Source organism: Lolium rigidum, chromosome 1, assembly GCF_022539505.1.
Source record: "Lolium rigidum isolate FL_2022 chromosome 1, APGP_CSIRO_Lrig_0.1, whole genome shotgun sequence".
NCBI classification, from domain to species: Eukaryota; Viridiplantae; Streptophyta; class Magnoliopsida; order Poales; family Poaceae; genus Lolium; species Lolium rigidum.
Window position 1 is genome coordinate 206,300,494 of NC_061508.1, and position 16,951 is coordinate 206,317,444.

Sequence of the window (16,951 nt, forward strand, 5' to 3'; positions counted from 1 at the left end):
CTGCCGCCGCCACAGCGCCTCTCGGGCGCTGGCCGCCGCCGCGCCTCTCGACCGCTTGCCGCCGACGCGCCTCCTCGCGCGGCCAAGGTCGTCTCGCGCCGCCGAGCACAGCCTCCTCGCGCCGCCAGAAGCCGAGGCCGCGCTGCCAGAGCCGCCCAGCGGAGCTGCCTCGCGCCTCCAGAGCCAACGCCGCGCTGCCAGAGCAGCCCAGCAGAGCTGCCTCGCGCCTCCAGAGCCGACGCCGCGCCGCCGGGCCCGACGACGCACCGGCAGGGCCTCCTCCAGATCTTGATTTTGGACCTGATTGCTTTGGACATAATTTTTTCAAGGACCTTTTTGCAAAAAATGCCCCTGTTTGTAAAACTGCTGTCTACAAATACATAATATTAAATCAGTGTGAATTTTATATAATATGGAATTACTGTGTATTTTATAAAGTGTGTATTTAATATTTAGATATAGTATTAGCATAGTTCAAGTAATGAATTAGTGCTAAAATCAATTGGGGTGATATTTTTACCATCTCATGTCATACATGTGCTACCAAACAACATCTCAGCTCAGCTGCTACATGTGCTACCAAACAACATCTCACCTCAGCTCAACTTGGTTAGGGTCATCATGTATGAGAAGAGATAGTGATTCTCGGTTGACCCGGGCTACCAAACACATCCTTAGTGTATAGATACATCTAAATCTAGGTAAATTTGTGACATAAGTACACCAAGTGTGTTTTGTATGTGTGGTTAATTAAATATTAGGGACAGAAATATTGGGCGCAAAATCATGCTCCACGGCGCGATAGGTACCTACACCGCACAATCTAGATAGCATCATCTTTCTTTTTTTGTGAAAAGAATCAAAGTTAGCCAGGCGCACATGAATTTGAGCCTGCCAATTTGTATTTCTTGTTTTTGTCACGTTGACATCACAAGGCAGGCACAATCCCCATATAAAAGTTCAAGTATTAATGGAAGCCACATATAAGCTCCCCCTTAGTTAAATACTAGTATTAGCGAAACAATGATATTGGAGTAATGCCAACCGTTTGAAAATAATTATCGCAAATACATCTAAATTTGTGTTTATCACGCCTAAAATATATCAAGATATATGTAAATCTAAATAAATCTGCCACACTTATTTACAAACGGTGCATAGGTACTCCACATCTGCTCCCACTTTCCAGTCACATATTGAATTAAATATTAGTGAAACAAAGATACTATTGCTGCATGACGTTAACTGGGAAGTGCGAGCAGGATTGGGAGGACCATGTATTCTGCACATTGCCAGCTGGATGGATATACACTGGTACCAATATTGTCATGTGCTTCTCGATCTATACCGTACAATTGTCTTCCCACACAGCAGCAACCCACATGACAGGCCACTGGCAACTGGGGAAGAATGAGCATTCTCCGCCTTGTCCTCGTGCGACAGGAATCAATGAGAGGAACTATACTAGATAGCCCGTTGCGCTATCACGCAATACACCAACTGTTAACCACGTGCTTCCAGAGCAAGAAATGTCTAAATTAGTGCGATGAAAGCGTATTAATATGTCAATGGATGCTAACATATAGGATGGTAATTTAATAATTAATTTATCTCCATGCTTAAATCTATATTTTTTGTGATTTTTCATGTCTTTACTTTACACACATCAATTATGACGCTTATTTCTTATCCCTCTAAATTTTCCGGATGACCCGTTGCGCATCAACCCAAAAGCCAAAAGCTGAAGCGAGACATTCCGAAAAGCCTTACCTTAGGAGATGCGATGTATTAACACGTAGAGCCCTCACATGTACATTTAGAGTTACATGAGAACTAAAGTAAGGTAACACGATGATACAATTTCTTCTACATCATGTTGGTTGGGAAAAGCTGATAGGATATGGCTTATACATTGTTTGTTCATCAGATTCATCAAGAAGGTTCTGGTAGCAAAATAGGGTCAGTACATTTGACAGAACTAAAACGCGGCAGCTTAGTTACATGCATATAGACATAATTACATACATATAGACATAAGGAGCCCCTTTCAATCCAATGAGAACACAAACTGATCTTGAAGTTACTGCAACTTCTTGCGTTTTTTTAGATTCTTTGCATTAAGGTTCGAACAGAGAGATAGTTACAGAGTGATTACAATGGCTATCAAGCCACACACATATCCACCACACACACCTACGGGACCACTACGCCCTAGTACCTGCCGCCTCTCTATCCACTGTCCGTTGTGCAATTTGAGCTAACACAAGCCTGAAGACCCAAGCTTTAGGTTCATCCTTTGCAATAGATAATTCAATAACCCCTTCCTGTTATTGCCATGTGATCACAAGAGAATCAATGAAATGGAAAATGCATAATACATAATGGGCACATGAAGGGCACAAATGCTCAGTTCAGTGTTTGAAGGAGAAACATACCTTGCCACCATAAATGGCAGAATTATGAATGTAATATCGCTTGGATTTCCTACTTTAGATTATGAAGTTCTTTGAGGGTGGCTCACGCTTCCCAACCAGGGTCTTTGGTCTAGAATTGAAAATAGCTAAACACAGTTTGATCAAATATTGCATGCCCATCTGTGATATACCTTGAACATCAATGTTACCACTGTGTTATACTTTTTACTTTCCATAGAGTTTAAACATCATCGCAACAAACATTTTTTATATACTTCTTTATTAAGCACAACAATACTAAGAACACATGGTCCTAAACAACTAATGCATTATTAGACATGAAAAGAGCAACACTATCCTCGACCTACCAACTTCTTTTTTATGTCATAAGTATTGTCAGAAGCTTGCAGAGGAGCATCCAAAAGAAGAGCAAGCTAATTCTCTTTACAAGATGAAATACAACAGCATTCATGATGTCGCTAGGTTGTGCAATGCATGTCTAGCTGATCTTCAGCTTGCAAACAGCCGACTGAAGAAAGCTGGCGCATCAATGGAGAACTAAGCGAGCCATAGGGAATTTTAGTCAGCAAAACAGTAAGGAGATATGTCAGATTTATAGACGGGGGTGATGGATAAAGAGATATGGTTTAACCTGCAATCCTATTTACATCGTGTACTCAAACTGAAGAATAACAGCTTCAATATGCACAATCGAGTAAACCAAATTAGTTGAGATACATTGCAGCCACTTCTGTTTGAAGCAAAAGAATTGTATTGATGGGGGGAGAGAAGGATCAGAGAAAAACAGACCTGTCCTGTCGGATTCTTCTCCTCCTCTTCTGCCAGATTCTTTCCCACCTCTGCCGCCACATTCTCCTGCTCCACCACCGCTGCGCCCTCCTTTTCCTCAGGCAGCGGCAGCAAGGGAGACGGGGAAGACGCTAGTCGCAACAAGCGGGGCGTTGGGCAGTGACAAGTGGAGCAGGCTGCAGGACGGCAACAAGCGAGGTGAGGGTGGTCACAAGCTGGGCTGGGGCTGGCAAAGGAAACACACCAATAATCATAGATAACTCGCGCTTGGCAAAGAACTGTGCTAGCAAGACAGATTTACCACTATCTGGATAACCAAACATAATTAATCTATCTATCTATCTATTATATAATTAAAGTACAAGACAAATGACGGTGAAGATTAAACAACGTAAAACCAATGGATTAGATTAAAGTAGTCAGGCACGGAAAAAAAAGATTAAACGTCCGCAACCAGGATCGCTTGGAAAAAAAGCTGAATATACGTGCGAAGACCGATTCAATGTCACGCACAAAAAAAGAGACAAAACGTACGCAACCAGGATCGCTTGGAAAAAAGCTGAATATATATCTGCAGAGCACGTGCAAAGACCGATTCAATGTCACGCACACAAAAGAAAGACGTAGGCAACCAGGTTTCCACACGATCGAGACGTCTTCAATTTATCTCTACCCCTCTATAAATCATATCTAAACTAACCGGCAGATCGGAACTCCACGTGAACATCTGCCCTACCAGAACCCCATCCTAACTATCCCGTAGATCAAAACTGCACTAATTATACACCCTATGCCGGACCAACGAACCAATGCATAACTCCACGCAAATGGCACCAGACACTCGGTAGATCAAAGTCGATACATTGTCAAGGTTGAGACTCCCACCAGCGGTGCATCGGAGTCATGGTATTAGCGAACACAATACAAGCTCAAGACACCGCGGCGCCGAATAGGTCAATGGCACAATGGTAATGTCATTGATTTTGGGTAATATCTGAAAGTATTCCTTGGTGTGTGATTATCTGTTCCCATCCCTACATGCCTTGACAACTTCCATCTAACAGCAAGCTCCAGATTAAGCAACAATCCATGGACGGTTCCGATGACAGAGAAAGAGCTAATATGGAACTTCGAGGCACATAATCAAATAGAAGGACACGGGAAGTAAGCGATTCGCATCGAAATTTAGGCAGCTACAACGCGTCGGTGGTCTACCTATTGCTGCAATGCCACGAGCGCTCTGGATTTCTTGGACGTGGAGGGTGGAGGCCATCTATAGTACTAGATCATCTTCATGGGCAGGGCCTGCTGTAGGGAGGAGGAACTGCCATCTTCCCACGTGCAGTTGCGCAAACAAATGGCACGACCTTTGTGAGTCCACTTCCTAAAGGCCACACAAATCGTGGTATGTGTGCACGTATGGACGCATGGTGAGGTACCTAATCATCTGGCTTGCACATGCACAATGATATATTCATAACGTACATATATAGGAATTTTGATTACACGGACTAAGTTGTCCGAACAAGATTTTTTAGGTTATATATGTATTTATTTAGGAAATTCACTTTTGCCGAAAATCTTCTCTATTTCTCTCATTAACGTAATGATATTGTTTTGTTTTCGGGGATATATACTTTTCATTCACTCTCACCTGATGATACAGTAGGATATGTGTATCCGTTATCCAGGGAAGCACAAATTATGTTCAGCTGGTATCGTGGCTAAACTCTTCATAGTGCTGTTTCAGAGATAGAGTGATATGCATTCAAGATGTCAAAAGGTGGCCTCTCGATTAATAGAATCTTCAGTAAGCAGGGAGATACAACTAGGGACATCTAAAGTTACGTAGTTCTCCTGAACGTTTGTTCATCCTTTTCTAATTGGTTAGCTTTCATCTATTTTCTTTGGTTTCATTCACTCTCACCTGATGATACAGTAGGATATGTGTATCCGTTATCCAGGGAAGCACAAATTATGTTCAGCTGGTATCGTGACTAAACTCTTCATAGTGCTGTTTCAGAGATAGAGTGATATGCATTCAAGATGTCAAAAGGTGGCCTCTCGATTAATAGAATCTTCAGTAAGCAGGGAGATACAACTAGGGACATCTAAAGTTACGTAGTTCTCCTGAACGTTTGTTCATCCTTTTCTAATTGGTTAGCTTTCATCTATTTTCTTTGGTTTTCACTAATGTACTTAAAACTAAGAACATATTGTACTTAACCATGTTACAATATATTCTATTGTACTGTATGGAGCTGGAACTTGCTGACTAATGGCTGCCATGTAATCAGTGATCAGTAAACGGACGACATATTCATAGAGAGGTTAAGCTCCACACGCATGCCTGACCAAGCCACATCCAACCATCTCCATGCAAGTTGGATCGCAAGCATGAAAGCGAAGCATCCGGTATGAACCCGGCAGATCGCCGGCTTGACAACCTCCATGCAGCTTGATCTCCAATTCACCAATGGATTGATAAGAGTGCAGTCAGTACAGATATAGGTAATATATATCGTGGATCTCACACTTCATGTGTTGTTTCTAGATATAACCTACTTCTTATATTAGAAGTACTTTCTTTATAGCAAGTACCCTCTCCGTCCCAAAATGTAAGGCGCCTAAGGTTTAGTAAAAGTCAACATATTTTAAGTTTGACCAAATTTATACGTAAAAATATAAACATTCATAATACTAAATAGATATTAATAGATTCACTAGAAAGTATAGTTTCTCAAAATGTTCATTTTGATATTGTAGATGTTCGTATTTTTTCTTATAAACCTGATCAAATTTAGAAGATGTTGAGTTTTCGCTAAAGCTTAGGCGCCTTACACTTTGAGACGGAGAGAGTATATTAAAATCACTTCAAGGCAATAATAATATGGTGTCCAAGAATTTATGTGAGCTTAACATAAGAGGATACTTGGACATCACTGAAGTGAAAGTAGTTAAATCATCTAAATAATATTATATATATGTTATAAGAAAAGAATATCTTCTAAGTTATCACTATAAGTATATCTTTAGTGCTTCATTATAGACGTCTTCTACATTGCCTCGCATTCCGAGGGAATCTTCTAAATTAAGCAACTAAATAAATCTGTTCTTCGAAATACATATATATTGCCAGTGATGTTTTTGGTGGGGTCCCCATCTATCTTATATGTCTCCGATTATCTCTCTGAAAAATGGTTGAAACATGGAGATTCTTATCTCTCCTATAACATCCCCCAAGCGTGGTTGTGGCATGGAGAATGTACATCATTTAATTTTGGTGGACATTATAGATCATTACCCCAGGTGTGTCTGCTTTATGAACTACCAGACTGAAAACTTTACATACATAGTCGCATGGCAAAGTACTTCAACTCCAACTAACTTCTTAATATTTTTTGCTAAATCAAATAAAGACAACAATATATCCTTCACACTATGGAACTAAAAAATCACTGAAGTAGATATATATAAATTGAAATGACAAAAAATCCAAAAAACATATCAGGCCAATTTTAATGCCAACATCCAAAACTTTGATAATAATTCAAAACATCCTCAAGTTATGTAATATACTAAAAAAAGATAATATATAATTCTGAAGATTAGCTATAATTAATTAACATCAAAACAATGGCCTAGATTAGCTTCGTGATGTCCGTCGGGTGTCAATTTCAATACGCAGATATACGCTATCAATCTCCCCCACGTCAACAAACGTCTCCTCAAATATCTCAACAAGAAATATATCTGTGTCAATGCACATAAGCCGCGTGATTTATATTGCTTCCCGCAGATCTATGAGATCTAACCGCTAAGTTTGCACGACCAAGGAATTGTAAATCTTATCTCTAACGAAAATAGCACGGTCTGTTCACCCCATATAAAAGCCATGCATGATGGTTCTGTTCACTAGTAGAAACAAGGGCTTTGGTTTTTTACCCCAGATGTCATTTGCACCGGATTTGGCACGAACCGGTGCTAAAAGGGGTCATTAGCACCGGTTCGAGGGGAGCAGCCGGCCGAGGGACCTTTTGCACCGGTTCGTGTTACGAACCGGTGCAAATGATCTATCTTTTGCACCGGTTCGTAACACAAACCGGTGCAAAAGGTTCGTGGCCGAGCACGTGTCGGCCGAGGAACCTTTAGCACCGGTTCGTGTTACGAACCGGTGCAAATGATCTATCTTTTGCACCGGTTCGTAACACGAACCGGTGCTAAAGGTCCCCGACCCTATTTCAGCTCAGCTACATCTGCCAAACAGCCCACTCACTTCATTTTTGCTAGGAGAAGGTGTGTGTGTTGAGTGCTAAGTTGCTTCTCTTTGGCATGCACATAAGGTGCTCGATGAAATGTGTGAGAGAGTGATGCCGCTTGATTTTACACCCAACAAAAATGAGATGAGGTGCTGGAGCGACACTTAAGCTTTCTCCTCTTTCTTTCCTCCTCGATCAAGGTTTAAGCAACAACTTAACCCTTTCATTTGTACGGTGCTAATTTCCACTATTTATAAATATTATGATGTTTTGTAATTGTTTATTGATAAACTTAATTAATTATTTGATGTAGATGAACCGGCGGCAATGGATGTACGTTGACCGACGTCTACCCGAGTTCGGATCGGGTCCGGAAGAATTTATCCGTGTGGCTCAGGAAAACCCACAGGGCGGATGGTTTTATGTGTTGTCCATGTGTTGATTGCCATAACTTGAAGCAATACCACGAATGGCAAGTCATTCACTCACACCTGCTTTGGAAAGGTTTCATGCCCAACTATAATTGTTGGACCAAGCATGGAGAAAGAGGGGTTATGATGGAAGACGACGAAGAAGAAGAAGAGGATGATGATATGTACCCTAACTACGGTGATACCGCAACGGGGCATGATGAAGATGAAGATGCGGGGAGGAGGTGATCAAGATGAAGAGGCATCGGATGAGCCCGTTGATGATGATCTTCGTCGGGCCATCGCCGACGCACACGAAGATGCGAAACGAAAAACGAGAAGCGAAAGTTAAAGGGCATGTTAGATGATCACAAAAAGAAGTTATACCCAAATTGCGAAGATGGCAACACAAAGCTCGGTGCCACCCCGGAGTTGCCTGCAATGGAAGGCGGACGCCGGTATATGTGACAAGCCATTTGAGAAGTTACTGAAAATAATGAAGAGGAGGTTTCCAAAGAATAACGAATTGCCTGACAGTACGTACGAAGCAAAGAAGGTTCTCTGCCCTCTAGGATTAGAGGAGCTGCCTGGTGATGATGCAGATGTGGATCCGCAGATGGCTCCTCCCTCCCCTGTGGATCCGCAGATGCCTTCTGATCTCTACCCTGTGGACTTTATCACAGAGTCGACACCTTGTGAGCTACATTTCCAAACGATGGGCTACTTAACGCTCAAGGCGGCGATCGGCTATGTCTTACCGCCGGTACTCGATCAAAGATATCACTTCAAGCCGGTTCCACCCGGATACGCTCGTTGCCGGGGTGGATCAAGTTATGGATGGGTATGGGCCGCCGAGGCTTGACCACCCCGCTAGGTGAAGGGATTTGCTAGAGCCGGGAGAGGCCAAGAACACTACGGTTCTATGGCGAAAGGAATTCATTGTGATTCCGGGTTGGAAGGCGCCAACAAGGTCTCCACCGAGCCGGCATTCTCCACCGATGCGGCCGTCTCCGGTGCGTGAGCCTTCCCCGCCGGCGCGTGAGCCATCTCCGCCGCCGCGTGAGCCTTCCCGCCGGCGCGTGAGCCATCTCCGCCGCCGCGTGAGCCTTCTCCGCCGCCCAACTATAAGAGGAAAATTAGGCGGACCGCTACGACACAGTTGAGTCGTAACAAATCACCGAGACGCAAACAAGAGCCCCTCCCAAGAGTGCCTAAGGTTGCTCCCAAGAGACCTTATGACTATACGAGTTGAGGAAAATGCCAAGATCGTAGCTGAACAACAGACAAGCAACAAATGTTGAAACTTAAAAAGCCCCGGCTTGAGCCGGAGCCGACTATATCTCCGGAAAAGAAGTTGAAACTGCTCGAAGAACCTTCATCAACCTCGAGCCAAGTCTTTCATCGAACTATGACCGGTCTATTCGCAAGTCAAATGTGTTAGCAAAAGAGCGGTGGGAAAAAGTAAGGTAGATGGGAAACCAGTTCCCCGACTTGGAGCCCGAAAAAACTCGTGCTCCCCGCTCCAAGTGTATCCCGATGTCCTAGCGTGCCTTGATCCAACGATGGTAAAACTATACAAAGATGAGGCGGATGCGGCCGGTATGAGTATTCCCGAGTACTTAAGCCGCATCGAATTCATGGCCACGGACGATGTCCAATTAGCATACCATTACACATACGGGGAACCTCTTGTCGTAGCCGCGGAGTTGCCTAATCTATCAACACAGCTGCGAAGACTACATAATTGGTACTTGGATGCATGTAAGGACGGTCGAACCGGATCATGGTGGCAATAAAAGATGAGCACTACGGGCGAACCGACGTGATGAACATCGAATTTTGTGAATTATTTCGATTATTCAACCAAGACGCCCTCGACAAATCTCTGCTGAGTGCATACGCACTGTAAGTATTATTTATGTAATTAAGTCTCTACCGCGGCTCGTCCATTATTGCATGCATATAACCATACTCTCACCGTATTATGCGGAATGAAGATTCGCGAATGCCGCAAGGGGCAAATCTATGATCTTGGGTTCGTTGACCCATACACCGTGAATGGGTATACTCGTCGACAACTCTCCCAAGGACACAGAGAATAACTTGGTACATGTCTTAAGGATAAACTCATACAAAAGGGCAATACTATTTCCTTACAACTTCGCGTGAGTGTTACTCTCTTCACACATTAAATCTTTTTCGCTTACTTCATGTGTTAAGTGTAATTGATGAGTTATGCATATATATATATATATATGTGTGTCCGCAGGTTTCACTATATCCTGCTAGTCATTGAACCCGACACCGGGATAGTAGAAGTCATGGACTCGAAGAGTAAACCCCTTGAGGCGTGGGGGGACATGGCCGATATCCTCCACAAGGCTTGGAAACGGTTCACCAACAAAGCTCCGGGTTTAAAGAATAAAGAACTTCGAATAAAACATGTACCGGTAAGTACTAATGGCTAGGCCGCGCATCTCTTTGATTCTAGTTTCAATACAATTATTATCATCCTTGATTATATATATATTATTTTGATTGAACTTTGTTCTCGTAAAGTGCTTGAGGCAAGAGGACGGGAATAATTTATGCGGGTTCTACGTTTGCGAGTTCATCCGCCGGAATACCCATCATGTGAGGGACATTTTGGAACAACTTGATGTAAGTAATTAAACAACATTCGTGGCTTTATTTTATCACCTTGTGTTTCATTCACATACACACACATATATATATTGACCACCGTAGCTTCTTCAAATTATTAGATCCAACGGTTGCGGAACGGTCTTCTAGCAACGAGAGCGTGTACGAGCAATTCAAGAAGAGCTGGCGGGGTTCTTACTTGAGCAAGTCATAGCTCCGGATGGAGAACACTATGTGGACAACCGCCAATATCAAAGTTGATGTAGACATATATATATATGCATGAACGTGTGTCACTTTGATCGATATATGTAATACAATGGTTTCCTATATATATATTTGAATTGTTTGCATTAATATTATACCGTGTTTCGAATGGAGGCGAGTACGCCGCGGCGGCGTTTTAGTGAAAATTCTGCCGCGGCGAGTCTGCCGACGGCGAGGAATGGCACCAAAACCTGCCGCGGCCCAACCCTTTTGCACCGGTTCGTATTACGAACCGGTGCAACAGCTCCCCGCCGAGCGCCCCACGGCCGGCCACGTGGAGACCCCTTTAGCACCGGTTCGTAAGAGAAGCCGGTGCAAAGGGGGGCCTTTTGCACCGGATGGTTTGCACCGGTTGGCCATCCGGTGCATATGGGCCTTTTGAACCGGTGCAAAAGAGCAGTTTTCCACTAGTGGTTACTCTCATAGCAAACACGCAAACACGCCAGCAATTTCAACTGGTAGGTCGCAGGTTGCGTACGATGGAATCTACAAGCTAGCGATTCCAACTCGGGCGTGCATGCAACGGTGCATGCAACAGCAATGGCCGTTGTGTGATACGTAGATGGCAACTAGCTTCCAAGGCCTCTGATCGATGAAATTTGAAGCGACAATATCTATCTCGCTCCAGCCAAGGTAGCCCGACGGCGTTCTGGCACAAGGAAGCTGACGAACACAACAAGGTGCCTTGAGTCTGCATCAACTCTCGACGGTCCGGATCACGAAGTAGCTATATCAATCAACATGGATTTTTGGAGTCTGAATGCATGGTGAATTCCGATATCAGTATGGCGTGAGTCTTTAAGTGTTGAAGGCCGCCACGACGCGGGTCTGGATCGATGGTGAAGAAACCAACAAGATTAGGTGATCCCCCGATTCACAAAAAAAAAGGTGATCCCCCGATTAAACAGTTTTGGTGCATGTTCCGATCCAAAACAAAATCTGTGCGTGATTCCGATTAGATTTCTCATGTTCCCTTTCAGACGATGGACGGTGGACCTCGAGCGGATGAAGAGCAGCAACGAGCCGACATGGGAGCCCGAGAGGATCGACGAGGTGATTCCAGGGGCCTCGGCAACAACGATGGCAGCAGCGTTGGCAGACGGAGCTAGGGGCAATGCCCTGGCTGCACAGCGCGGATTCCGCAAGTACATCAACGACGGCCCGCTCTGACCGGATTTCGAAAACACATCGTCAGCGACGGTGACAGCAGCGGCCAGCTTCGGGGCGTGGAGTCACGAAGAACATCGTCGGTGACAGCATCAATGCCGGCGGAGCACCAACGGCCAGGAGCCCAGGACCAGCTGCTCAGCGCGGAGTCAGGAAAGGCGTTGATGTCAGTGGCTGTGAGGAAGGGAGCAGACGAAATCGGAAGAAAGTCATTCGTCGGCGACATCTAGGGCAGCGTGCTGGCAGACGGCACCCCACCCGCCTAGCTGTACTACGTGGAGTTAGTGGAGTTAGCCGCGGGATATCTCTTCACCGTTCTCGCGCAGAATTGAACGGAAGCATATGGCCAACGCCGACGAATAACGACCATGGCCGTGGAGAATGAACTTATGATTATTTTCACTGATCAGTTTTAGTATTTTGCATAATACTACGGACATTACCTGTATTTGTGATTTTTCTTTCGGTACAAATACCCGCAAGGATACAGTGCACGAAAGCCGTTAGGATCATCTAATTATGTTGGGGGAGCACTGATGGGAGAAGCTACGCGGAGCAGGCAAGCCTCCTCCCCTGAGGATGCACAAAACATTCTGCATGTATTAAGTTGATGGGATTTTTTTCCGGTACCTCAATAGGTGGACATGCGAAAAGAGTGAGCTAATTAATGTGGCAAAGTCGTAAGCATGCATTTCACATATTTAATTGAAAATTCTTCATCTAAAATACGTATAATCTACCGACATGACATCATGTCAAGGTGCTTGGTCTACAATACAGATCATGAAATTTCCATCAACGGGTAAAAAAAATTGCGATCATTAGCGGAGCTCATAAGGGCAAGAAACTCACAATGAGATGCGACACAGTGGACATGAGAGGTAAAGTCGATATTAGATAGGAAAACTATGTTTGCAATATAGTAAAACATTCTTCAAAGCAGTAGACTCTTGACATTGCAAAAAATAATGAGTATGTGTTAATACTCACAATTACAGAGGCGTGAGACAAGAGTACTCTAGATCCAAGGTATGATGTATAGAAATTATCCTTTGTTTTTCATTACCTTATTAGTGAGAAAATATAAAGATAGATTAAAAGGAGTGTACTAACGCATAAGGGGTGTGAGATAAAATCCTACGGATTGGGACCAAAGTTATTAAGGAAATTGTGTCTTGAGAGTTTAACAACACCATATTAGCTCAATGGGTTTTTATTTAAATCCAAATTAAATTGAAAATAGTTCGCGTTATAAAAATAACTAAGTGAAAAAATTAAAATATATTTTTCACGTAATACGATTTCACTACATGTTATATTCTATAATTCAAAATATATGTATAACTCACCAAAGATAATACTGCAATAACATAATATGACAACTCTAGCCGCGCAATTGCGCGGGTAACCCAGCTAGTTTTGAATGAAGGCATGCATACTTACCTATACAAATCACCTTCCACGGTTCATCGTATATATGTTTTATATCATGGAACAAAGTAGTTTTCCACTCTGCAACACAAGTAAGCACGATCATTTTTAAAGTGAATCCTTGTTGAGCAGGCCACGATCGACATTATCTGGATAACCCAATCATAATTAAATTTGAATGAAGGCATACATACTGACCTATACAAATCAAAATTTGCATTGTGCGTCTCTTGACTTCAGCGCAGGCCACGGTCGACATTAGGTGGGGAGCCCTTTTTAAACAAACTTGAACTCCATTTATGTCGACCAAAGGCATCAACTCATCAGTTTAGCAACATGCTAAGCCTAATCATAAGAATTAGAATAAACAAAAAGTCATTGAAATATCAAAGAGCAATGAGATATCACAAAATATGGTTTGTTCCACAACTGCAAATGAAGAAAACGATACGCCTATGTAGAAAGACTTGGAATTTACATATTCCTTGCAAGAAAAGGTCCTGAATTAAAGAGCAGTTGCAGGATTTTGTTCCAATTTCACCATTGGGAGGAAGTTCCAGACTTAAGAAAGCAAGCATTGACAAAAGAAGCTACAAAAAATTGAAACAAATAAAATCAGTCACCATGGAATATTCCCGATTTGATGTGGTAGTAGTCAATGAACAACACCAAATAAATATTCTAGGATCAAATCAAGATCAGTTTCAGTCAAGTAAAACATGTCAGAAAGCATAATTAATAATGATTTCTACATGGTCATCATCTATATCATACACCAACAAAAAGTCTGGGGGAAGATTGTTAGAAAACGTACATTTTAATCCATAGCAAGTGCAGACATGCTTTGAACCTTTGTAGAAACAAAAAATTGAATTATTGGGACATATGAGTAGACCTGCATGGACGAAACAATCTCAGCTATTACAGAAGTTGCAACCAAGGATCTTACAGGGAACTACTCCCAGAATGTGGGCAAATTCTGTCACTACAAACAATCTCATCTACTACAAAAGTTGGGAGCAGGAATGGAGAAGTGAAACAGAAGTCCTAAAAGTTAAGAATAAAGTTCAAAACTGAGTGGTGTGTTATATATGGTACATGGTATATTACACCGGATCTAAGAAACAGTTTGGAGAGAACTCTCCACCTCACAAAGTCGATTATCTGTGATACCAAAACCCATCTCAGGTGCTACATAATTAGAACATTTTGCTTCCTACTGCACTAAAGACGCCATGTTACAACCAGCAATACACCTACCTTTGGTGTGAAATATCCAGCGAGGTAGACCGAACTGGACATCAGCACGTCGACGGCGAACAGAGGCTGCATCTCGGTGTGCAAGTGTCTTAGAACGTGCGCAAGGCTGAGCACAATCTTCAGCCGCCTGGGCTAGCTTACATCCTTGACCAACTGAAACCCAAAAAAACCAAACAAGGAGCATGTAATCATCCACTTACAGTAAAATATTCTGAATTGATTAAATTAGAACCAGTAGTGATTAGCTGGGAACATTTATCAAGGCAAATAACTGAAGCAGTGATATAGGAAAACATAGCTGGTTGAGGAAAAAATATTTATACACGGAACGATGAACAAAGTGTAAAGATGCTCTCTCTTTCCTTGTAGCATTTAAGGTAAAGTGTTCACCTGGGGGTCTGTGACCTTCGATTTTGGCATGGGATGCCCAACCTAGAGAGAGGAAAGAAAACAACCTACAAATTCATGCACTAAATATGAATTAGAAACTTGGGCAAACCGAGCGAGAGACAAAAGGCAGCAGATGCTGGAGACAGCTTGAGACGGGGAGAAGGAGACTGCCGCTGAGAGGCCAAGGAAGACGACCACAAGCTGGCGATGCGAGAGGAGTGCGGAGGAGGCCACGCCTCAGCGTCGTGCTAGCCGTGCCCAATCTGTGACGACGGACCGTGCAAGGTCTGAGTGGAGGGGAAAAAGGTGTGTCTCGTGCCTAAAGTCGTGAAGCTCGGGGTGACGCCAAGGTCGACGAGAACGGCGACGCCGGCGCTGAAGGCACCTGTGTCGCAGGGACGACCCTGCGCGGCTTTCTTCGACACTTCCCTCCTATCTCTTCCTCTCCGCTGCATCCGAAGCAGCTCCGGCAGGACCGGGAGGTGGTCTTCTCGCTCCAGCAGCAGCTCTGGGGAGGAGAGCGAGATGGACGGCTGCGCGACGACGGAGCGGCGGTAAGCTACCAAGGGCGGAGAAGTCGCTCCCGCCCCTTCGGGCCCTCCGCAGCACGAAGCACGTCCTCTCCTTCACCTGGGGCGGCCGGCGCAGCTCCGCCTTCCTCTTCCTCCCGCACGTCGTCGCTGTCGCCGCCGCCACACAGGGCAACCAAGGGAGAACCAGGATTGGGGGATTTTTTCGACGATTTTGACGAAAATAACCCTTTGGCGAAGAAAAGCACGGAATAACCCTCTGACAAACTATTTCACTGGACTAACCCTTTTATGTGGTACCCTTGCCATCGACGCCACACATCCAGGCCGACATGGCGCGATCAACGCTGCGCGCTGTTGACCAGCCGACGTGGCAGGATGTGTGGCGTTGTTCTCATGGACGCCACACATGTTATGCGTGGCGGCCCGAGCCACCCAGCCCAACCCAGCCACACTCCCCCACCCAAATCATCTTTCTCCTCTCCTTCGACCAGCCAACCCACCTCTCTCTCCCCCACCCAAATCACTTTCAAATCTTGGTGGATTTTGTTGGATATGTCCGTGGAGATCGTTCCCAACCCATTCCTTGAGGTAATCTCCTCCGTTCCCCTTCTTTTCATCCAATAAATTGATGGATTTGGTTTTATCTAGATGTGAAACCCTAAGTTGATTTGGCAAGTGAAGTTGATGGATTTGGAATCTTAGGGTTTTTTGAAGTAGGAGAAGTGGTAGGGGTAGGTTGTATGGGTAGAAACCCTAGGTTGATTTGTTTTGACTGTGGCTAACTAATGAACACATGTATGTATGTGTTGTTCACATTATGCTAGGGGAATTCATGTTCATCATGTGGACAAGGATGCTTTTTTGAAGGGAAACCTAGAGCCCGGACCCGGAAGAGGTTGACTTGGTGTTTGAACGTAGCCCTAGCTTTGCCGAGGTGGTAGCACAATTGAGAATTGACTTGAATTGGAATGAGCGAAATGATGGTGTTGAGCTAGAGGGAAGACATAATGTGGGGTTTGGAATGCACACTCATTAGAAGACAATGTGTATCAACTCGGAGAAAAATTTGTCAGTTTACAAGGAGACGGTGGTGGAGTGACAAGACAAGGCTTTGGAGTTGTTTGCAACCAAGACGGTTGATGCTCATTTCGAGCTTGACCTTAACCGGCGCTCCTCCCCCGTTGATGCTAGGAGTCCACCACCCATGAGGCAAGAAGAAGCCACCAAATATCCCATTGTCCAGTCTCCCATTGTCCAAGATGCACTGCTGGAAAAGGAGTATGATGAGCATGATGATGGTGATAATGGTTTCGAGATAAATTACAACAATGTCGGCGATTTGGATGCATATTTGACGCAAGATGACA

General features: G+C 44.0%; 1 long non-coding RNA gene across 2 annotated transcripts; it reads right to left on the bottom strand.

The window, feature by feature from the left end:
• Nucleotides 1-3,344: 3,344 nt before the first annotated feature.
• On the bottom strand, nucleotides 3,345-15,228 carry LOC124688700. 2 transcript variants are annotated; one of them, XR_006998608.1, is made up of 7 exons: nucleotides 15,052-15,228; nucleotides 14,662-14,814; nucleotides 14,216-14,296; nucleotides 13,880-13,991; nucleotides 13,600-13,746; nucleotides 13,414-13,482; nucleotides 3,345-3,400 (listed from the first exon to the last, which is right to left on the bottom strand). It is a non-coding gene; the product is annotated as an uncharacterized LOC124688700 (long non-coding RNA). The 2 variants fall into 2 exon arrangements; XR_006998609.1 differs by having other exon boundaries at nucleotides 3,363-3,450.
• Nucleotides 15,229-16,951: the final 1,723 nt, after the last annotated feature.